Source organism: Aulostomus chinensis, chromosome 7, assembly GCF_037954235.1.
Source record: "Aulostomus chinensis isolate RoL2024-O1b breed Wild chromosome 7, RoL_Achi_v1.0, whole genome shotgun sequence".
Classification (NCBI taxonomy): Eukaryota; Metazoa; Chordata; class Actinopteri; order Syngnathiformes; family Aulostomidae; genus Aulostomus; species Aulostomus chinensis.
The window spans coordinates 24,373,987-24,397,456 of record NC_141326.1 but is presented as its reverse complement, the minus strand read 5'-3'; the positions used below and the strand labels follow the sequence as shown (position 1 = coordinate 24,397,456).

General features: G+C 38.2%; 1 protein-coding gene, 7 non-coding genes and 1 pseudogene across 12 annotated transcripts in view; all 9 read right to left on the bottom strand.

The window, feature by feature from the left end:
* The window catches only part of shisal1b (shisa like 1b), a 104,083-nt gene that overhangs the window by 62,162 nt on the left and 18,451 nt on the right, over window positions 1-23,470 (bottom strand). For all 5 annotated transcript variants that reach the window (XM_086209478.1, XM_086209474.1, XM_086209476.1 and 2 more), the window contains exon 2: window positions 18,752-18,850. The gene's annotated coding sequence lies outside the window, so the exon portion shown is untranslated. The remainder of the gene's footprint in view (window positions 1-18,751; window positions 18,851-23,470) is intronic.
* On the bottom strand, window positions 19,212-19,296 carry LOC147259219 (U4 spliceosomal RNA; annotated as a pseudogene).
* LOC147259218 (U4 spliceosomal RNA) lies at window positions 19,571-19,711 on the bottom strand. The gene has a single exon (XR_015117358.1). It is a non-coding gene; the product is annotated as a U4 spliceosomal RNA (small nuclear RNA).
* LOC147259217 (U4 spliceosomal RNA) lies at window positions 20,160-20,300 on the bottom strand. The gene has a single exon (XR_015117377.1). It is a non-coding gene; the product is annotated as a U4 spliceosomal RNA (small nuclear RNA).
* Window positions 20,751-20,891, bottom strand: LOC147259216 (U4 spliceosomal RNA). The gene has a single exon (XR_015117368.1). It is a non-coding gene; the product is annotated as a U4 spliceosomal RNA (small nuclear RNA).
* LOC147259215 (U4 spliceosomal RNA) lies at window positions 21,337-21,476 on the bottom strand. The gene has a single exon (XR_015117357.1). It is a non-coding gene; the product is annotated as a U4 spliceosomal RNA (small nuclear RNA).
* Window positions 21,927-22,067, bottom strand: LOC147259214 (U4 spliceosomal RNA). The gene has a single exon (XR_015117332.1). It is a non-coding gene; the product is annotated as a U4 spliceosomal RNA (small nuclear RNA).
* Window positions 22,518-22,658, bottom strand: LOC147259213 (U4 spliceosomal RNA). Its single transcript, XR_015117347.1, has one exon. It is a non-coding gene; the product is annotated as a U4 spliceosomal RNA (small nuclear RNA).
* Window positions 23,109-23,249, bottom strand: LOC147259212 (U4 spliceosomal RNA). Its single transcript, XR_015117348.1, has one exon. It is a non-coding gene; the product is annotated as a U4 spliceosomal RNA (small nuclear RNA).

Genomic DNA, 23,470 nt, shown 5'->3' with positions numbered 1-23,470 from the left:
GGTGCTGATGTTTATGGGCTCTTTGTTGCATGATGAATGTGTTTTTCATATATGTATGTATCAATATAACTGACATCAAATGTCACATCTATTTTTTTCTGAATTACAAAGAAGACTTGAAAGCCAGAAGGGAAAGAAGGGAAGAAAAAAAATGTGACACTTAATGAGGGATTATGCGTCATCAATGACATTTGCAGAACATTTTTATCGAGCTGTATTCATTATCTGGTGAATTACTCCCTTTTTAGCACCTAATCAGCCTGCTGCGGATTAGCTTCAGCTCATGTAAAATTTATTTCATGCTTCAGATTCTGTGGAAGCGGGCATTAAAATACCACTCAGACCAATGAATGTGCTACAGGCATGTAAATAAATGACACTTTGGATAGCTTGAATGTTATGCTGTAGTATCTTCAGCAAACACAGTGATTATTAAGAAATGCCAAAGTATAATATTCCATTTCATTCAGTATTTTTGCTGCACTCAAAAGTCAACAGTCAAAAACACATCCCAGCAGTTCAAAGCATTTATGTCTCTCACACTATTTGGTATTCTTTCTGTTTCATGTTACCAGACAAGTTGCACTGTGACTGACCTTTCAACTGTTGAGAGAATTAAGTTGTCCATCAGACATATTCACATTTAGAACAGTGCATTATTAATATGTAAAATACCTGCCAATGGTTCCGTGTTTCACATTTGAGAAAGAAAGGGTCCAACCTTTGGTGACAACGGATCAACAAAGAAACACTGGCCTCATTTAAAAGAGTTTTCAATGTGAATTGTCCTTTGCTCCAACCTAACAGCATGTGGTAATGCAAAAATTTGAAAAAGTGACATGTACAACATTTGGGAGTGACCCTGTACTACTAGTAGATACATGGAGAAATATGTCTAAATAATTTGTAAATACACTGACACTAAAAACGTTGATTAAACAATTTAATCTTCTTGTGAAATAGGAAGACGTGTTGAAGGGTGATTCTGGATTCATATGCAGCATGCATGAAGGTTTAAAATGCCCATTTAGGCAAGTCAATTCACTGAAATATCAAAAGTTTACTCCAAAAGCTTTCTTACTTCAATATTACAATCAAACAATATATGGTTGCAATATTTGTGACAGAATATGAATCCAAGAGTTTGTCAGTGAACCCAAAAGTAAGTTTTGCTTGCCTTAGAACAGATTCACAGATGTGTCTTAAATCTTTCAGTGTAAATCCTGCATGATTCAGTTCCACTACACAAAAATGTTTCATTCACAAAGCAAGATTTTGTATGTGTACTTACACATTTTCAAACACAAATTAATTTTCCTTGCAATAAAAATGATTTCGATGGCTTTGTCAATTTGTTGTTTCAAACCTTTTCACTTTGACTGCACAATAAAGGCACAGCTGATCTGAGGTTTTGTTGAAATCACTCATCATAAAACAATTGCAGCACAGATTGTCAGTCTTCCTGCAAAGAGTCAAAGTCTGTAAATGATTTGAATGACTCAAAGGTCACCCTACGCACTCTGAATACATTAATTCCACAAGGAAAGCTATTACGCATGGAGGTCTGATTTAGTTGATGGAATATGAGTGGCTACTGTAACAAGGAGTGAGGAATTTTAATTGAATGCCATTATCACTTAACAGGGAGTGAACCAGAAAGATTTAATTGTGCTATCCACCTTTTCTGTTTCAAAATCTCCAGGGTGACCTGCTATGAAACAACAAATCTTTTTTTTTTTTTAAATGAGGGATACAGGCGACAACTTGATATGACAATGACTCTAACAACTAAAATCCGGAGAGAGAAGGGGAAACAAAGCAATATCACAAATCCTTCAAAAAGAAAAAATGAAGCAGCAGATTTTAAATGTAGATCAAATAACTGGCAGCAGAGTGTTGTTGTTGGGTTTTTTTTACATAACAGGCCATATGCAAGTTCATTAGCATTTCTGTATTGCCTGTCACAAGCCATAGCATGCAAAGAATGGTAGGTCAGGCCTCTGAGATTCAGACATAGTGTTACTGACATTTGAGAACAAAGCAGTAAACAGGAGATAGGACTGCTATGCCAAACAAATAGATGGTCTCAGAGTTTGGTACACTGGCTGGCAAATAGCAGTCTTTCACTTCTAAATTTTAATGATCTCCCTTGTGTGTTTTGGCAGATATGGAGTTTGAACACTGTTCCAAGTGAGGTGATGTCATTACACTACAGTGTTTAGTATGCAAACTGGTGTTAAGTTGAGACCAAAAATACCCAAGAGAGAATCCTGTTTTCAGCCTTTATAAAGAGGACATAGTAACATAATGTTACATTGTCAGATGTTTTTATTAAATGTGGACCATGGTTCAAATAATTAGGTAAATGTATGAAAGGGCCTTCTCACACTATGTGAACTGTACAATGCTCAAGCACTTTTGTCCCCCAGTGTCTATCTGTTTGCCAAGTGTGAGTGCTCTGCTTCTGCTGGAAGAAGTGGACTTCAGGATTGTACAGCTGCATATGTATGTGCATGAGCACAGGCCATTGACACCAGCTCAGCGTGTTCTGGAAACATCCTGCTGCAGGAGAATGTTGGATGGGAAAAAAGGGTCCTGAAACCTATTCATGTGCTGCATGTCTTCTGCCTGGGGTGCAAACTTGTCACCTTCTTGTATATATTCTGACATGGAAATAATATTTTCATTACTATCCTGCACCCCAACTCTTGTCACATCTGACTGCTATAATGAAATATAAAATGTGATCCTCTGGATTTCTGACTGAATGTCGGGCTCTCTGTACATCTCAGTGATGACGGCAGTGTGCTCGGGTCAATCACTGTGGGAAAAAACCTCATACTTCAGACCCCTTTCAAAGCTTCATTATCCAACACTGAGATTCCGACTTCAGCTCCACGAGAATGTCTTTCTTCATTTATCTGCTGAAGGCCCATGGATAATGCGAGTTGGCCAATCAGTGGAAAGGAGGCTTTTAAGGGTTAATGTTCAAATGGAAACACAGGTAATCGTTATTTGTAAATTATTATTATTATCATTAGACATTCAGCTCTATAACTAAATCGACAGGGTCTATCTTAAGGTCACATATTGCACAAAGCCTAAGAATGTTTACGGCTCACTGCCTTGCTAAGAGCTGACAAAACAATTAGTGCAGCTTTTTGTGCTCCTAGCTGCTCTTTCTGACAGGACACTGATGGAGCGTGGAAAGATACACTGCCACACCACAGTTTTAGCTCTGTCATTCACACACCAGCCTCATTAGCTGGCCAAAACTGTGAGCGTTGACTGAAAAAGCAACCATTAAAGGCATTTGTAAACGGCTAAATGAACATAAGAGCTGAGGTATCAGAAAGTCATGCATTTCCAGTCTGTTCAGTGTTGTTAGCTTGATATAATTTATTTATCAAGCTGTTTAAGGAATTTTAAGTAGATTAAGTTATTGATTGACGAAGCAGTGACATGTTACATCATCAATATAAACTACTGATACGCAAAAACTATGTTTTAAGTTGAATAATGAGCATGCTCAGCATTAAGCCAAAGAATTAATCACAGTGTAGAGAATAGAAGCTATCAGATTGACCTACTCTTGTTTATGTGAAATATGAGAGAGCAAAATATTGAATGTTTATGTCAATCTCCCAAATATTTCCATGTACAAATACTGCTTTAGATTAAATATAGTAACTGTATAATTGAGCTGTGATTTGCACTTTAATCACTTCTGTGCCTGCTCTATGCACAAGTCAACAGCTATTATTTCAGCACTGATATTTGCTGCTGTAAAATTCCAAGATCTTTAACTAATCTTTAATGATGGGAATGAAAACCAAAGATACCAAAACAAGAGCTTTCAAAAGATATACATTTTATCTCTTATTGATAATGCAAGATCAGCAGAATATCTTATATTCATAGTGAAGATTTAACAACATTCGTCGCTTAAGAATTAAAGCTTGAATATTAAGGTTGGGTGGTATATGAATGCATGATGAATCGCCAGTTAATGGTAAACCGTTTGTTGCAAATGAAAAAGAAATGATCAGGATAGTTGTAAAAGCATGTGTCAATATTACACAGCAAATGTTTTCTCCGCAGCTCACATTGCTCAAACCACCATTTAAATTCCCTGGAAGAATAACACTTTGTCGGGACTAATTGTGGGGGCGCTAATTTACATTTGAAAATCCACTCACAAAGTTAATCTTTTGCTTCACAGAGCAAAGCTGTGGCCTTGAGGGAACCTGACACGTTAAATCATGCCCATCGATCTAACCGCAGGTTACAATTTACAATTCACATGCGGTTTTGTCGAGTCAGAAAACCAATACGAGATTAACTGTCTCTTTGGGCACTACTGAAGTTGCCATACTCCAACTATTCATTTAATTTTCCAAAAGGCTTTACAAACAAACACTGAGTGACAATCCACAGTGAGCCATTTTAAATTATCAGCACAAGAGTCACACTTGAAATCCCAAAGGTGAGAGGGGTTAAAGAAAGACAGACACAAGCATGCCAGGAAAAGCTTCTGAGTGAAAACACTGGCCATTGTTTCGCACAATAGCCTCAGAACTTGAATTATAAGGAAATAATAGAGGTAGAAATTGTGGCCACCGCCTTCTCTATTCAAATAAGGGCCATTTTTACTTTTTACTCATTAGATTCAATTCAAAATGAACCTTAGGCAAGAGTCACTTTCTTCCACTGGGTATTCTTGCTTTCAACCTGCTTTGACTTTCTCCACCATTTCCATTTTCCTACATAGTCGAAATCCCTCTTATTCACCACATCTGTTCTTTCTGCCTACATTCACAGAGCAAATCAATTCCTGGTTGCCGTCCTTTAAATACCACCATGTGTCAGTCATTCTCTTTATCAGAGCTACACCTATCACCAACTAGAGACTCATCGAAGAGATCTATGGTAATGCAACCCACTTCCTCCCCATCATTATCCCAACCTTTTATTCTGGATGTTTCCGGAGACAATTTTCATTTGATCCCTCCTACAGAAATAAATTTGGGAGCCATTTTTAAGATTTAGTCCTTTGAGATTAACGAGCAGCAAGTAGTAAAATAAGATTGATGTGTTTGGCTCTTTTCTTGTGGAATTTTCAATACAAAGAAAAAAAACAATGAATAATTAAATTTTCAGTGACACATTTTAGGCTGGAGCATTGCCACAACATTACATTGCTGCTGACACACTAAAGTCCTTGGGTGTGTCAGCAGCAACTCCACTCACTGATGCCACTGTTTTTCCCTGGCCAATCAGAGGAGACTAGTGACCTGTCAAATAGCTTTGATCAACGAACCAGCTTGAAAGGAACAAGACACCCAACTTTCTCACAGCAGATTATCTTGAGTGAGCTATCTGGACAGTGACAAAGCCGGTGCTAAAATAGTCAGCTCTTTACTCCATGCTAATCCTTTGCAAGCACAAATAACATAACATTACAAGGTTGTTCCACTGATTCACCACCTTATCCTTGGTTCTAAGCACTGACAATCTTTTGTTTCAAATAGTAAAATATGAAGAATTGCACGCTAATCTACATCAAAGCCAAAAACAAGCAAAGGATGCAAATTTTCAGTAATATTCTTAATCATTTGTCTACTACCTTGAGAATCAAGTCTGGTAATTGTTAAAATACAGAGTTCTTTCTTGATATTAAATCATAAAAGGACCAGAGAAGGTAAATACCAAGTTATTTAAACATACATTAAATGACAAAAAAAATAATGTCTTCATTATGTCCCAACAGGTGCTTGGGATGCACAACTGTGGTTGCATCAATTTACTGCTTTTGTGAATGTGAGCATTTGGTGTTGGTAATAATTACGACAACACATTGACAGAACAAGATAAAATACACAGTTAAAATGTTTTAAAAATGACATTGTCAAAAACATTTCTTAAACCTTATCAGTTGTTAAGTCTCAGAAGTGAAATAATAACCTCACAGTAAGACCTGCTTGAAGTTCTTCAAGCTGAGAGGTATGTTGCCATGAAATTCCAAAGGCAGTTGAGAGAACATCTATTACCACAGGGTGGCAAGGGACTCTTCCTATTAAGCTGCTTTGAGAGTTTTTAGAAAATAAAAATAGACTCTTTTAGAAGCTTGGAGTATTGCTGATGGTTTAGAAAGCTGTTCTGGTTTCATCCTTGAAGGAATATGGCCAGAAGGGAAATTTACAGGCCCTTGACAGATTAATGCTACTGATCCTGCTTTAAGCTTTTATCCTCAGCATGTCCACACACTTTTTTTTTCTTAGAATAGTGCTGTCTGTAAACAAATATTGTTTGTTGGAACAAACCAGATACAAGACATCAGTGAAAAGAGACATTGATTTTGTTTTTCCAATAATAATTTTGAATTCAGATAAACTGTGCTGAGCTGGAGACTGTGTATTTCTTGTGTTGTGGTAACCATGGACATGTACCCCAGTTCCTCTTGGTCAGACATGAATGAGTGAAGGCTAACCTCTAGCCTCTGCAACATCATTACTGAAGACAGTAGAGTCCTGCCTACAGGCATGAACATGGGAGTGAGTGAGTGTGTGTGTGTGTGTGTGTGTGAGAGAGAGAGAGAGAGAAGACAGAAATATGTTGTGTGAATTCATTTGTGTATTTGTAGGAAAAGACCTCTTTGTTCATCATTCACTGGGAATAGACAATGTATTCTGAGGTAAGGATTCTATCTTGTTTTTACTGTAATATGAAGATGAACTGCAACTTCTATGGAGATACTAGCATGCAACCTCAGAGATAAAGATATATTTTCAACTATCTGGTCATTGCAGAATGAGTACATTATATTCCAACGAAAAAATACAAGACAAATTCAAAGCTGCAAGCAGAGTTGAACAGGCCCCATGCAGCTTTGTGCTTGTTAATGTGTAGGCAGTACTGTGTTGTTACAGCAGAGCAACATAGTTTAGAACCACTGTAATCTTTAGACTTTGTACAATGGAGCACACTCCTGTTTATCAATCAAACAATTTACAACTTTAAATAAACATAACACCCTGTTTGGAGCATGAAAAATTGCTTTACAATTTAGTGTTTAACATGTGAAGTAATTCAGACTTGCACACCTCTACAGGACTACAAAGTACTACTGCAGATGTGTGTGTGTCACAAATATTATTTATATATGTGTGTGTGTGTGTGTCTATATATATATATATATATATATATATATATATATATATATATATTTGTGTGTATATATGTGTGTTTTTCATTTGTTAAATTCTATAGTTGCCAACCCAATTAAAACTGAATATAAATGCTGTTTGTAAGTGTGACTAATTTGTAAAATCTCCGTCTTGTTTCTATTTTTCTTGATTCTTTAAAAAAATTTCAAAATATCTCATCCTCCGTGACATTTACAAACACAGAGAGAACAAAATGTCAAATGCTGTTTAGCATCCTCCTTGAAGTGAAATCAGCAGGGTTTCTGAGCACATCAATCCAGTTGCAAAGTAAGAGTACAATGAAACCCAATGATAAAAAAAATTGCATGGGCTAACAGACTAAAGAAGCAGCCACAGGTGCTCTCATTTTGAAATCAATACCGAAACAGGAAAATGAGGGGTGAATGAGAAATTGATGTGCAAAACAGTGTGTGTCCCTTTGCACTGTACAGATCATGGGTTTGCTTTTCATGCATCTTTAAAATGAGTTTGATTTCAATTTGAAAGTAAATCCTTGAGGCCTTGTTTTCATCAGCTTGAGGCTCTGGGCAGATTTTGAAGGATGTGCTGAGCAAAAATAAAATGATTGGCACCAGAAAAGGGAGGCCAACAGGCAAACGCATCTTAAGTCACATCAGTGAACTTGCTGCAGCCTGTTAGCCATGATTGCTCTGACTGAGAGGAGCGTGTTCTCAGTTAGCACCCACAACAGGGATGCCCCTTAGCTGCTCGTTAGTTAAGGGGCACCCCTGATGCAGTGTTCCCAGTTAACACCCGCAACAGGGGTGCCCCTTAACTAATGACACTCCATATGTATGCACATCTCTTGACAGCAGTGACGAAAACCTTCCTTTTAACAGGCAGGAACATGGAGCAGACCCAGGCTCGATGGGAACGACCATCTGCTCACAGGCTAACCAACCAATTGCATCAACGAACTGATATAGAGGCCGAAGCTAGTTATGAAAATGTCTTTTCCATCAAGGAAAGCCTTCAGAGTTGTTCTTTGCGCCTCTTTTTCAAAGAAGACATAGTCTCTCGTTCGGATATAACTGATGCTATAGCAGAAACAGACTGAGGAGGTGCTGGTGCAGCAACCATGACATATTCCCACATCCGGCTTCCCACCAACAGACACAGTTGCAGATGCCCAACCAACCCAGAAGCAACACAATGACTGGAACCAGCAGCTACCATATTGGTAGACAACACAATATACTGCTGTACTTCCTGAGTGCCATAGATTCTCTAATTTTATGTAAATAAGCAATTGAAACTATTAAAAATATCCATTCCTTTTTGCATCAAGGTCCATGTAGACGGACAAAGCCACTGCGGCAAATTTCTCTGGAAGCAGGTTACTTGACTTTCTTTGACTGTTCTTTTGATCTGCTTCCTGTGTGACTGTAAAGTCAAATCCAGGGCCCTGGTCAACCTACACTTTTCAACGGAGACCGTTACTACAGTAAATCAATTTCTTCTCTTGAACCGAGTAATGTAAATGTGGAGAAGTGTCTAAAAAGCGAGGGGACTGTAGTGAAAATAGGAACATGTATATTGAGGGAGACAAGCTTTTGCTGTCATCACTGTTTTTACATTAGCATTAACACATGGGGGGGGGGGGGCTGCAACATTCCCTGAGCTCTTGTCTCTCCATCACATACTGGATAAATTATTCTCATATGATCACATTCTAGTAGTATAATTATCACTGTCCAACACCAACACTTCGTCAGTTTCTTAGCAACTGCTATCAGGACATTTTCTCTTACCACAACAGCGGTATTTTCCTCTAGTTGAAACCAGACTCATTACTTATGGGATTTATGAAATCATGCAACACAGATTGTCCTGAATACAAATAATCAAAGTAGCTCACAATCAAAGACATTATATTATGCTCTTCTTTTGCTTTCACTGGTAAGTAAAGAGAATCCTTGCAAACACTGGCTGTTGATTTGGGAGTTACAAACAAGAAAGACAACAGCTCCATGCACGCTGGTTGGGGAAATGAAAAACCACTGCACTGCACTCGTACATTATTCATCCACCCTTTGGAGCTGGCCTGTGCTGTGCATGTCAGCATGAATGGCAGACAACCACCCCAGGCAACAGGCCGAGGGAGTCAGCCTTGGTCTTAGTCAATGAGCTGGTGGCTCAGATGGTTTTGTGGATGACCGCCAGAACAAACAGGAGGGATGTGCTGAGAACAGAGCAGGGAAATTGTTAAGGTTTTGTTTGGAATGGTCTCAGATCAGTGAATTGCCACTTGGAGAGGGTTCCTCATTGGCATTCCTATAGTTAGAGTAAATAAGAGTTGAGAACATGTTTATGTGCTTACCGGTAGACCAATATTTTTGCAAGGTGGCAGGTTATTCTGGTTTTATTTACCACTTTTATTTAAATCAGTTTACAGTGTTGCCGCTGTCATCAAATCACTCTCATGCATGCAAGGACACTTTGACACAGTCCCTAGAGAGACAGGGGGGTCAAAGTGTCAAGTGCCACATGGTCAAAGTTGCTGGAATTAACGATGGCTCTTTGTGAGTTAAACCGACCACACATAGTGGTTCTCAACCTCCTCATCCATAATCCACAGCCCTGGACTGGCATCCCTGAATATTTATGATATTTCTGTACAATATCATTATTAAAACATGAAACTGAATGCCAAAAAACACATTTGTCAGAACTCAATAGTTGGAAAATCATTGTATAGCAGTAGTGCTACACAATTAATCAAGTCACAATTGTGTGACAGCCCATCCAATTACATATCCGTAAAAAAGCAATTTAATTTCCATAAATGTGTGCATGTGTGTCTGTGAAAGTGACAACCTGTCCTATGAGAGTGTGGAGTCTGTTCATGTTACACCCACCAGCTGTCTTAATGTGTGCATCATGCATGTATGGTCACATGACTACCCGGTGTGACCAACACGGATGCCAATGAGCAGGAGCATCACGAACAAGCTGACTTTGAACTGGCCAAAACAAAAAAAGCTTCAACATCTGTTTGGTGCCTGTAATTCAGATTTTGGTAAGACGAAGCTGAAAAGAAAGACATATTGTGCAAAATTTGCAAAGTTTTAGTCACTAGCGAACTAGCTTGTGAGCTTGCAGCGATTGAATTAGCCATATGCAGTTAGTGATGCGTTCACTTTCATTTATCTTCTGATCCATTTCGACCAAAAAAAAAATAGGGTTTTGTCCAATGATGCTAAGGGAGGGACCGACAAAGCACACGATTTTTTACACTGTTTATTTGCATTCATGCCAATGTCTAGTCTTAAATACAAGTCTATGGTCTGCAAGGTCGCAACAAACACAATTCCTTAACTTTGCATTTGGTTATGGTGCACATATCCCCAGGTATAGACCACTATTTGGTTAGCTGATGTCACTAAAATCATCAAAAAGTAGTTCATATAAATTACATTAATCCCTCTTTTGGCAGTTAAATTATGTGAAATGAGATTGGCTTATGTGTTATCCTGCTGTTGAAGCAGAATTAATTACAACGCCCTTTAGATTAAGTTTCAGATATTTGATGGTTTGAGTAAGAAGTCTATTTATCTTCGGCGTTTAGTTTCACAATCACTCACCTGACAGCAGTCACAATCAAGCAACAGGTTCCTGTGCCTCTAAGGCTGATGGGCTGAGAATTATTACTTGAGGGTAAGTGAAAAATTATCGATAACTATTTCAATAATTTTCAAACAAACATTGACATTAACATTGTCACATCTCTACTCTGCCTCTTTGACATTTTAGATGACGCTGTTTTTTCCGGGGGGGGGGGGGGGGGGGGGTATGCTGGAGTGTTTGCTTTTTATTCAGTCCTTCACAGCAGAGATGGAACAGAAAAAGGCAAGATAAAACTCAAGGACACAGCCAGATGGTGTGGACTTTTCACAAGCTCAGTCACCAGAATACAATGACACATTTGCGTGTTATAAGGTCACTGTTAAAAAAAAAAAAAAAACATGATCAAAAATCTGTTTGTGTGTAAAAGAAGGCTCTCGGTTGGAAAATATGAAATGAGTTTACCTTCTGTATATTCTTGGCTGTTGTATATAAATCCAAAGATAATCTGTTGCAAACAATCCTGCAAACTGCTCCATTAGTGTATGAAATTGTATATGCTTCCTGTTTCTACAGTGGATGCGTTGGCCTTTCCCATCTGTCTCCTTTGCAAGTGTTGTGAATGTTTTGATAATGAATTAAAGTAATTTCACTTGTATTTTAATTTTCTATTCAAAATGTATATAGAAGTCCTTTAACTTTTCTGTTCTGTTTTCAGTTAGAAAACAATGTTAGCTGCACTGCGGTCAAACCAAACCAACAGTTCAGCACTATGAAAATGTTGTCATGCCAGACCTTGTGAGACTGTGATGCTGAAACAGATTTAAATTTATCCTGATTCGTCTGTCGGGGAAATGCTATTTTAGTGTGTGAAGACACGTGGCTTGCAAAATATGGGTCCAAATTTTACTTGAATGCCTAATGGGGCAAAAGAATAGGCTATAATTTGTGTTCATGTTCTCCTCTCACTTGAGTGAATAGACTCAGGACCTGCTGTTAGTCTGCTGGTAGATTTCAGTTCCTGAATATTTGTATTAAGAAACTGAAGTGTACAGCTGGTGAGTCCTGAAATGGTGGATTCATGCTAAAATAATCTCCATGTCTAGTAAGTGGAATGAGAACTTTTCTGACAGGAGATATTTTATGGACATTGACCATGTACTAACGCTTCATCACTCCCAGGTCTGTGTGGGTGTTTGTGACCTACCAGCGTTGGCCACAGACCATATGAGTCTGCTCTTTGGAAAATAATAACCACTGCGACAGGAGCAGGTTAAAGTTTAGGACAGAAATCCAATAATAATCCTGGCTAAGTACTTGATCCTGCCTGCTGGTACTCATTGACATTCCTCATGTCAATAGATCCACTTTCTGATAGAATTGACTTTAGGGTGCTGACATTGAAGAGCTTTGGACCGCAAACCTCAAATCCAGGTGATTTCATTGACTAGCCTTTGCTCCCACAGCTCAAGTTGACACAAAGAATGATTCTTTTCATCAAACTAGATGATGACATGCTGAGTCAGTCAGCAGAGTTAAATGGCAAACCCGCATGGAAACTTTGTATTTCTATGGAGTGGTATTTTCAACTAATTTCAATGAAGTAAAAACAAGCATGACTCCATGAAATACAGAACTGGTTCTCGCTTGGTCCAAATGAGTTTATGTCAAATTGTCACAGGTCAGTCAAAAACACTTGCAATGAGTCGAGAGGCAGAACAACATCCAAAATATGTGCTTGAAGGAATTTCAGAAGTCAGAGCATGAACACTAGTGGTGTATTGCTGAAGATTTTATTTATTACTGTTTCACTTACCCACTCACAGTAAGAGATATAATGCATGAATCAAAACAAGTACACTTTACAACATGTGCATTACACCTGGTAAAGTTCAACTTGGTAATTAATTATTTTCACTCTCTCTCTCTCTTTTTGCCCTACTCCATGACATTAACTCAGTTTTCCAACATATTCACTCTTCTCGTTTCAAGCTGTAAATCGCACCCTGTAAGATAATATGCATTGTCCATGTAATGCACTAAATACCTAACAAAGAATTAAAAGAAATCAAAAAGTTATGAAATACCTTCAGATTTTACACTCCCTCAAAAAGTAAGTAAACTTATCAGGGCTGAAGAGAGTCCACATGGGTCAACAAGAACTGTCATCAATCAATTTTGGGAGCTTGTGTTGTCACAACAAGTTTCAAATGCCTATGATGACAGTTATTGGTTAAGAAGCATTAGCAAGTTGAAGAGATGTACATTTTTCTTCTCCTTTTCATGTAGATATCACGCATGACCATTTTTATTCCTAACCTGACAATGCAATGTAAATCAAAACAGCTGTTATCCCCCTGTAATCACGTGAAGTCCACTGGCTTTCTGTAATTCCTGAGTCCTCAGTGAAGGAGCAAGTTGATGCAGGCCCGTAAAAAGGAACAAAATGGATCTTCTAAATATAATTTGGACAGAGAAAGAAATGAATTGTATTTCCTATGGCTCTAATGATGTTATATGGGGATAACTTCCACAAGATCAGTGAGAATGAACTTGGCATGGTTTAAGAGACCTTCAACTTGAGTATGAATTATGTACACCATATAAAATGTTAAACTACATTAACTGTCACAATTGGTACAAATTAAGTTCAGCATCAAAATGGATGGCAAATAAAATCTCTCACTTGCAAATTAACAACCTGGGTTTTCTGATCAATGGTCAACCCTCCTTTTTACCACTATTCTAGTCAGTTTGACAAATTTTCAACCCATCTTTTATAAATTTAAACCAAGCCATTCAACAAGGATTAGCCCCAGGTCATGATAATTGTGATAGAATTTGGGGCATCAAGAGGAAAAGATGCATGGCCCTGATCACACTCACACCTAGCAGTTGCTAAACCACAGTCTGATCTACTGGTCATAGCAGCTTCATTGGAGCTTTTGAAGTTAAGGGTCTTGCTCAAGGGCACTTCAGTAGTGCTAGAATGGAGGGTAAAGCAATGCCTCTTCACTTTCCCCATAAAAACTTATCCTTCCTACCAGGGAAAATCATATTTCTCTAACCTTTAGTGCACCACTGCCATGTTTCTGATACAAAGGATAACGGTTAGGGTAAACCTATGGTTGAAACTGAGACAATAAAATGAGTGATCATAATAATAATATAAGTACTCAAGGTGTCAATGCATAGCAGTTGTACTGCTGTGATAAACACCTCAAGCTAGTAGAGCTCACAGAACTCCTTATTCTTACATCTCTGTCTGAAATACTAAAGCCAATTGTGAGATAGTTTACTATTGGGATAACTGAGAAAAGAGCCATGTAACTAGTTGACCATTCAAGGTTAAAATGAGCCTGCATAGTGACAGGAAAGGGTATGTAATCGTGCTCACAAATCAGTACACGTTTGTTACAGTGAGGGAAAAGAAACAAGACCATGGTGAAAAATTGTTTCTTTTTACAAAATGGGTTATATGCCTCTGTCTTTCTTTACAAAATACTGTACATGTCAATACTTCTGCAACTGTCAACCCACTTATAAAAAGGTACAATTTTACTAAAGCACGTCAAAATAAATATGATCTCAAATAAAGAGATATAATAAAATAACAAGACCTGATGACTTTGTTGAAAACTTGTGTTGTCAACAATGTAGTCTGGTTGACTCACATATCCCCTACTACAAAACACCTGACATTTATTACTGCCTTTGGAATTTGTCAGTGAGTGACATGGATGAGCACTCCACTATTATCTATTTGTTCCAGTGGCGTTCACATTCAGGTGATGTTGTCTAAAATGAGCCAAGTTCATCAGATATCCAGCTACAGCTAGGAAATTGTGATCCTAAAACATTGTCTTTGAAGTTAACAGCGCAAATGCAATGTTCCCAGACAGCATAATTTAATGATACTAGACAATTTTCAAGCTTTGATTTATCTGAGTAGCGTCTTGGTGAGGCAGATGAATGAACATCATCCATCCCTGTGAATCCCACTGAATTTAATTCTTGAGTTTTCAGGACTGCATTTATTTAATGAATTAAGTGATTTTGTGTGACTAGTAGATTTTTAAAAAATGGATTTTATGTGCAAAGGAGTTTAATATATAATCCACACTTTCTGCTGCTGTTGTTGTCTTGGGTGTGTCTAAGGTAAAACACGAAAATGACAACATGTAGGTCTAATGAGAATGCCCTGCATGTTATGTTCAGGCCTCTTCCTTGTGAGAGAAAACAAGCACATCCTTTGCCAAGACACAAACAGTCTGTTCCCTGCTTACCCTGCACAATAAAACACCCTCTGTAGGAATGATCATGGCAGGAATAGCAATGTACCATTTGGCAAGGACATAAAGTCTCTTGAAACAGCTTTCTTTCCTTTGTCGCCAAAAAGGTGTTGAGAAGAATGGCTAATTTATGAGGAGAGTCCTACGTCTTTAGGTCTGTGTCAAAAGTAAAGTTGATAACATTGCTTTGACGATTAACTAATTGCATTCATTAATTTAAAAAGTTCTAAGATTACTTGATCTTTGACTTCAGAGAAAAATGTGCCTTAATTCAGTTAGCAGGTTCAGAGTTTCACACAAAAAAATTTTGACATACTGATTTACTTTAAAAAATTATGGCGTTAGGTAAGTGTGAGTGACACTATAATTCATTTTTAGCCAGCATTAACAAATCGCAATAACAAAAGACATGAGGGGCTTGACACAGTGGAGTCAGAGGGGGTGCCTAAATAAAGTACCATCTGATGTGCCAGCCTCAAAATCTTGTGCCTTGTTAGTAGCTAGTAGTTTTTTTTTCTTTGTTTTTTTTTTTACGATTGCTCATTTATAGCTTCATATCAAGAGCCTGCATGTGATATCAATCAATATTGATATGTTTCAATCTTTCGAAGTCAGACATTCCAGTATTGGGACAACACTGGTCCTGATAATGGCCCTGTGAACTGTGCAAATACAGGTCTGTGTATGGTGGTGGTTTCACTTGTTAATCCTTAAAATTTGGGACTTGGGCTTCTAAAATGCATAGTAAAATGTAGCTTTTATTCACACGATATCACATTACATGGTCAATATAAGAATGTTGCAACTGAAAATCTACGTGATTGAGTGAAACATGTTTTCTGTCAACTACACACTCTATAGCGCTGTACACATAAATAGCATGACTTTTCATTGTTTCATCTATGCATCAGAACTGCTCAGAATAAATGTTCTAATTGCTGCCATTTATAACCCTTTTGTTGTTCAACATAATGGACTTAAACACTCGGTATTGCTCAGAAGAAGGGGGAAAAGATCAAGGAGAGATTCCAAGTGGAAAGTAGACCAATCACCTCTGCCTGAAGGTTTTCTAAGTAATTGAAGCTGAAATACATTCGTGATGTGGTGAGATGTCAGGATGTCACAGGAGGCAGCTAATTGGGGGCAACCCCTGATACACCATACAGTGATTAAAAAGGAGATGGCATTAAAGGATTGGACAAAGTTTAATTGGATGTGCTGAATAACTTGATGACTTTTGAGATTTCTGTTCATTTGTGTGATAGCTACTTTTTGGTTATCCACCATGAATAATGGGCTATTTCTCCTGATCAGACCTCATAAAGAGGAAGAAGGTGATGTAATAAGGATGTCCATGACTGGCCATAACTCACATCTTTTTCAAATTTGCACCTGTTTTGTTTCTTAAAAGAATGGCCTGTGATGTATCACTCTTTGACGAGAAGCATGATTTTCTATTTGGAACATGGAGTTATGACTGGATTTGTGACAAATAGGATCAAACAAAAGAAGTAATGCAACCCATGTTGTAAATCACCTTGGTGAACTCAAGATCAAAAGATAGTTACTAAAATGTAGTTTTTTGTTTACTCTAATCTTGAAAAATTTTGGCATTTGTATATAAGGCTGGTGCTAAGTCAATCACCGATTTTATTGTAAACTAGATGGGGAAAATGGGCAAATGTAATTAGGTTATGTGATGGAGTGATGCATAACAGCAGCCAGTGCCAAGAACCAAACCTTTTCAGCTCCACTATTTGTTCAATATTATTGTACTATATTATCACGGCAAGGTGGCACGGTGGTGCAGTGGTTAGCACTGTCGCCTCACAGCAAGAAGGTTCCAGGTTCGAGTCCCGGCTCTGTGTGGAGTTTGCATGTTCTCCCCGTGCCTTCTTCCCACCGTCCAAAGACATGCAACTGGGGATGAGGCTGATAGATACTCTAAATTGACCGTAGGTATGAATGTAAGTGTGAATGGTTGTCTGTCTATATGTGTTGGCCCTGCAATGGACTGGCGACCTGTCCAGGGTGAACCACGCCTCTTGCCCATAGCCGCTGGGATAGGCTCCAGCCGCCCCCCCCCGCCCCCCCTCCCCCCGACCCGTAACTGGAATAGGCAGGAGAAAATGGATGGACTATCTCAGCACAGTTTCATAGCATTTGGTATATTTGTCAGCCTGAAATTATTCTACAGTTTGTACTATGTGTGAGGGGAATTACTGAGGATGACGTGATGGTGTCTTCCTCTACAACTGTCAAACCTGTAAAGGAAAACCAATTCACAGGAAATGAAATATTCTCACACATTTCCTAAAGGAACTGAAAAGGGAGGGGGGTTACACTGGTTTCCATAGCAATCGTCAGCACTGTCACATGGTTACCTAGGAACTGTAATGCTGTGCAAATGTATTTGTTTATATCTGGCAAGTCTCCAGCTGTCACTTACACAGAACAAAGGCATGTCTTGCCATTTAATGTCTGAGACATAAGTAACACTGATATTTGAGAGGTTAGAGTTTGTGAGATGTCAAGTGTGCCCCGAGGAGCACATCTGTATCTCATATAATTTGTCTGAGTATCATAATTACCTCTTCAACATGCAGACAACATCAGGTCATATGCAGGTCAAGAGGACTACACGAGCAACATCAAACCTGAAAGTCTCTTAAGTGCAGGTTGATCAATGGTCAGGGGATATATATGATAAACAGTAAAGGGAAGTACATGAAGGTCACACTGAATACAGATGAAATAATATCTTGAGTATTTTAGTCAAGAATGAATCACTGTTAAGTCTCCATTTCACCTTTGAAAGACACCCAAATACTCCATTTGTCTGACAGTATGATCTATTTCATTTCATAATTCCATTAGCAAGGTTGGGGAGAAATGCATTTCACACAGCTGGGTTACAATAACCACCTTACCCAAGACTCGATCCTCTGCTTCATTATAGTTACTCTATTAAATCACTAATGCATTTGGCAAGTAGAATATTCCTCTGAATACATCCAAATAACATGAAGACAAGTACAATTGTACATGAAAAAATGCATACATTATATTTGTATTTATTTCTACCCATTATAAATAAAACTAATAAACCTGTTTAAGTTGCAATATTACACTAAAAATGACTGCTGAATATGACAAGAATGACTACTTCCCCAAATGTTTATATCTGATGAGTAATCCAGACCTTTGCCACAGTTGTCTACTAACGCTGCAACTAACAATAATTTCATTACCAATTAATGAACGTCAACAAAATTCTTAAAATGGAGCCAAAACTGATGTGCCAAAATTGCGTATTTTGTCCATCCAACAGTCCAAATCCCAAACACCAAAAAATGACAAATACACTCGTCATGAAAACAAGTGATGATTGAGCACAGGCGTATTTCATCTGCATCAATCATGTGAAGAAAAAGCAAGTTTACTGCATATGTACAATCCATCATGTACATCTTACTTCATCACCTGCCTCACAGCAAAGTACTGTACAATTTAACAAGGAATCAACTGTGTGTTCTTTTTACTCACAATCACAATCCCATACCCTGTTCCACAGTGCCCTCTACTGTGGTAGTAACCATTTTGCAATTTGTTTGAAATGCTGTGTGCAAGGATTTTAAAGTTTTCCATCCAAGGCAGGCAAAGACAAACCTGGAGCTATGACTTGAGAGGCAGATGTGAAGAGGACTGCTCCCATATGAGGATGGAGAAACTGGCACAGGACTGGGATGTCTTGAGGCTCTTTGTTGGCTGCAAATGCAAAGTATGAATCAGGAGAAATAAAGGACAAAATCTATTTGAAAACACACCCAACAAAGAGATAGACCAAACGTATGTCTATTAAATCTGTCTAACATGATTTGAGATCTCAACGAATAGTTAAAATAACCTGACAGGCAACAAGATCTCCACTCATAGTTATTCTATGGTTATTTTAAAAAGTTAATTGTTGGAACAATATAAGCAAGTTTCTCATATCTTGGCAGACAAATTCTCTAGAAAATCATGACATCAGTATTGGTCAATAAATGAAAGGTGCCTGTAACACTTTTCATGACATCACAGGCACAAGAACCTCTGGCTATAACAGGAAAGTGAGGCAAATAGTGATGGAATAGTACGAAAAAGTTTTCAACTCGCAATAATCGCACCTCGGTTCAACCTCATTAGCTACAATACTGCCACTGCGCAATAATGGCTCACTCCTGTCTACAGTAGGGGTGACACATGCATGACATTATTCTAAGTCATGATATGTGGAAACAAAGTGGAACAACGTATGTAAGTTCCTCACATTTCTTTGGGACAAATTCTCTAGAAAAACATGACATCACCATTGTTTGGTCATAATTTGAACACTACAATAAGGAACTGGTGCCTGTGTCGCGATTAATTAATGAGATCACAGCTACAGAAAACCTCAAGCTACAATATCAAAGTCAGGAATATTTATTTTAACAGTACTAGAAGTCTCCACAAAGACTATAGAAAATTGCCATAGCCAACTATATTTCAAGTCGTCCAGGCAGGGTATTGGGTAAAATTTTCAACTAACAATAATCGCACCTCAGTTTGACCTCATGAGCTACGATACTGCCACTGCGCAAGAATGGCACGCTCTTGTCCACAGTAGGGGTGCCTCTGGCATCTGCACAGCCCTCTGTTATGGTTTCAACGTACACATGTATGTCTATATAATCTGGCAAGCATGATCGAGATTGCCACTCATAGTTATTTTATGGTTATTATAAAAGATTAAGTTCAAAACTGGAACAAAGTATGCAAGTTTCTCATTTCTAAAGGAAGATTTTCCAAGGAATGCATGACATCATTATTCTAAGTCATGATATGTGAAAACAAAGTGGAACAACGTATGTAGGTTTCTCACATTTTTTGTGAAAAAATCCTCTGGACAAACAGGACATCACCACTTTTGGTCATAATTTGAACACTACAATAAGGAACTGGTGCCTGTGACACTACAAATGAGATCACAGCTACAGAAAACACAAAGCTTCAATATCAAATTTGGGAGTATTCATTTGAACACTACTAGCAGTCTCCACAGAGACTATCAAAAATTGCCATAGCCAACTATATTTCAAGTCGTCCAGGCGGGGTATTGGGTAAAGTTTTCAACTAGCAATAATCGCGCCTCGGTTTGACCTCATGAGCTACGATACTGCCACTGCGCAAGAATGGCACGCTCTTGTCCACAGTAGGGGTGCCTCTGGCATCTGCACAGCCCTCTGTTATGGTTTCAACGTACACATGTATGTCTATATAATCTGGCAAGCATGATCGAGATTACCACTCATAGTTATTTTATGGTTATTATAAAAGATTAAGTTCAAAACTGGAACAAAGTATGCAAGTTTCTCATTTCTAATGAGAGAATTTTCCAAGGAATCTATGACATCATTATTCTAAGTCATGATATGTGAAAACAAAGAAGAACAACGTATGTAAGTTTCTCACATTTTTTGGGAATAAATTATCTGGAAAAACAGGACATCACCACTGTTTGGTCATAATTTGAACACTACAATAAGGAACTGCCGCCTGTGTTACAATTAATGAGATCACAGCTACAGAAGACCTAAAGCTACAATATCAAAGTCAGGAATATTTATTTTAACAGTACTAGAAGTCTCCACAAAGACTGTAGAAAATTAACATAGCCAACTATATTTCAAGTCATCCAGGCAGGGTATTGGGTAAAGTTTTCAACGAGCAATAATCGCACCTCAGTTTGACCTCATGAGCTACGATACAGCCACTGCGCCCCAATAGCACGCGCTCGTCCACAGTAGGGGTGCCTCTGGCATCTGCACAGCCCTCTGTTATGGTTTCAACATACACATGTATGTCTATATAATCTGGCAAGCATGATCGAGATTGCCACTCATAGTTATTATATGGTTACAAAAGATTAAGTTCAAAACTGGAACAAAGTATGCAAGTTTCTCATTTCTAAAGGAAGATTTTCCAAGGAATCTATGACATCATTATTCTAAGTCATGATATGTGAAAACAAAGAAGAACAACGTATGTAAATTTCTCACATTTTTGGGGAATAAATTATCTGGAAAAACAGGACATCACCACTGTTTGGTCATAATTTGAACACTACAATAAGGAACTGCCGCCTATGTCGCAATTAATGACATCACAGCTACAGAAAACATAAAGCTACAATATCAAAGTCGGGAGAATTTATTTGAACAGTACTAGCAGTCTCCGCAGACTATCAAAAATTGCCATAGCCAATTTTATTACAAGTCAGCCAGGCGGGGTATTGGGTAAAGTTTTCAACTAGCAATGATCGCGCCTCGGTTTGACCTCATGAGCTACGATACTGCCACCGCGCAAGAATGGCACGCTGTTGTCCACAGTAGGGGTGCCTCTGGCATCTTCACAGCCCTCTGTTATGGTTTCAACATAAACATTTATGTCTATATAATCTGGCAAGCATGATCGAGATTACCACTCATAGTTATTTTATGGTTATTATAAAAGATTAAGTTCAAAACTGGAACAAAGTATGCAAGTTTCTCATTTCTAATGGAAGAATTCTCCAAGGAATCTATGCCATCATTATTCTAAGTCATGATATGTGAAAACAAAGTGGAACAACGTCTGTAAGTTTCTCACATTTTTTGGGAATAAATTATCTGGAAAAACAGGACATCACCACTGTTTGGTCATAATTTCAACACTACAATAAGGAACTGCCGCCTGTGTTACAATTAATGAGATCACAGCTACAGAAAACCTAAAGCTACAATATCACAGTCGGGTGTATTGATTTGAACAGAACAAGCAGTCTCCGCAGAGACTATCAAAAATTGCCATAGCCAACTTTATATCAAGTCGTCCAGGCGGGGTATTGGGTAAAGTTTTCAACTAGCAATAATCGCGCCTCAGTTTGACCTCATGAGCTACGATACTGCCACTGCGCAAGAATGGCCCGCTTTGTCCACAGTAGGGGTGCCTCTGGCATCTGCACAGCCCTCTGTTATGGTTTCAACGTACACATGTATGTCTATATAATCTGGCAAGCATGATCGAGATTACCACTCATAGTTATTTTATGGTTATTATAAAAGATTAAGTTCAAAACTGGAACAAAGTATGCAAGTTTCTCATTTCTAATGGAAGAATTTTCCAAGGAATCTATGCCATCATTATTCTAAGTCATGATATGTGAAAACAAAGTGGAAAAACGTATGTAACTTTCTCACATTTTTTGGGAAAAAAATCCCCTGGAAAAACAGGACATCACCACTGTTTGGTCAGAATTTGAACACTACAATAAGGAACTGGTGCCTGTGACACTACAAATGAGATCACAGCTACAAAAAACCTAAAGCTTCAATATCAAATTCGGGAGTATTCATTTGAACACTACTAGCAGTCTCCGCAGAGACTATCAAAAATTGCCATAGCCAACTATATTTCAAGTCATCCAGGCGGGGTATTGGGTAAAGTTTTCAACTAGCAATAATCGCGCCTCAGTTTGACCTCATGAGCTACGATACTGCCACTGCGCAAGAATGCCACGCTGTTGTCCACAGTAGGGGTGCCTCTGGCATCTGCACAGCCCTCTGTTATGGTTTCAACATACACATGTATGTCTATATAATCTGGCAAGCATGATCGAGATTACCACTCATAGTTATTTTATGGTTATTATAAAAGATTACGTTCAAAACTGGAACAAAGTATGCAAGTTTCTCATTTCTAATGGAAGAATTTTCCAAGGAATCTATGACATCATTATTCTAAGTCATGATATGTGAAAACAAAGTGGAACAACGTGTGTAAGTTTCTCACATTTTTTGGGAATAAATTATCTGGAAAAACAGGACATCACCACTGTTTGGTCATAATTTGAACACTACAATAAGGAACTGCCGCCTGTGTTACAATTAATGAGATCACAGCTACAGAAGACCTAAAGCTACAATATCACAGTCGGGTGTATTGATTTGAACAGAAAAAGCAGTCTCCGCAGAGACTATCAAAAATTGCCATAGACAACTTTATTTCAAGTCATCCAGGCCGGGTATTGGGTAAAGTTTTCAACTAGCAATAATCGCGCCTCAGTTTGACCTCATGAGCTACGATACTGCCACTGCGCAAGAATGGCACGCTCTTGTCCACAGTAGGGGTGCCTCTGGAATCTGCACAGCCCTCTGTTATGGTTTCAACATACACATGTATGTCTATATAATCTGGCAAGCATGATCGAGATTACCACTCATAGTTATTTTATGGTTATTATAAAAGATTACGTTCAAAACTGGAACAAAGTATGCAAGTTTCTCATTTCTAATGGAAGAATTTTCCAAGGAATCTATGCCATCA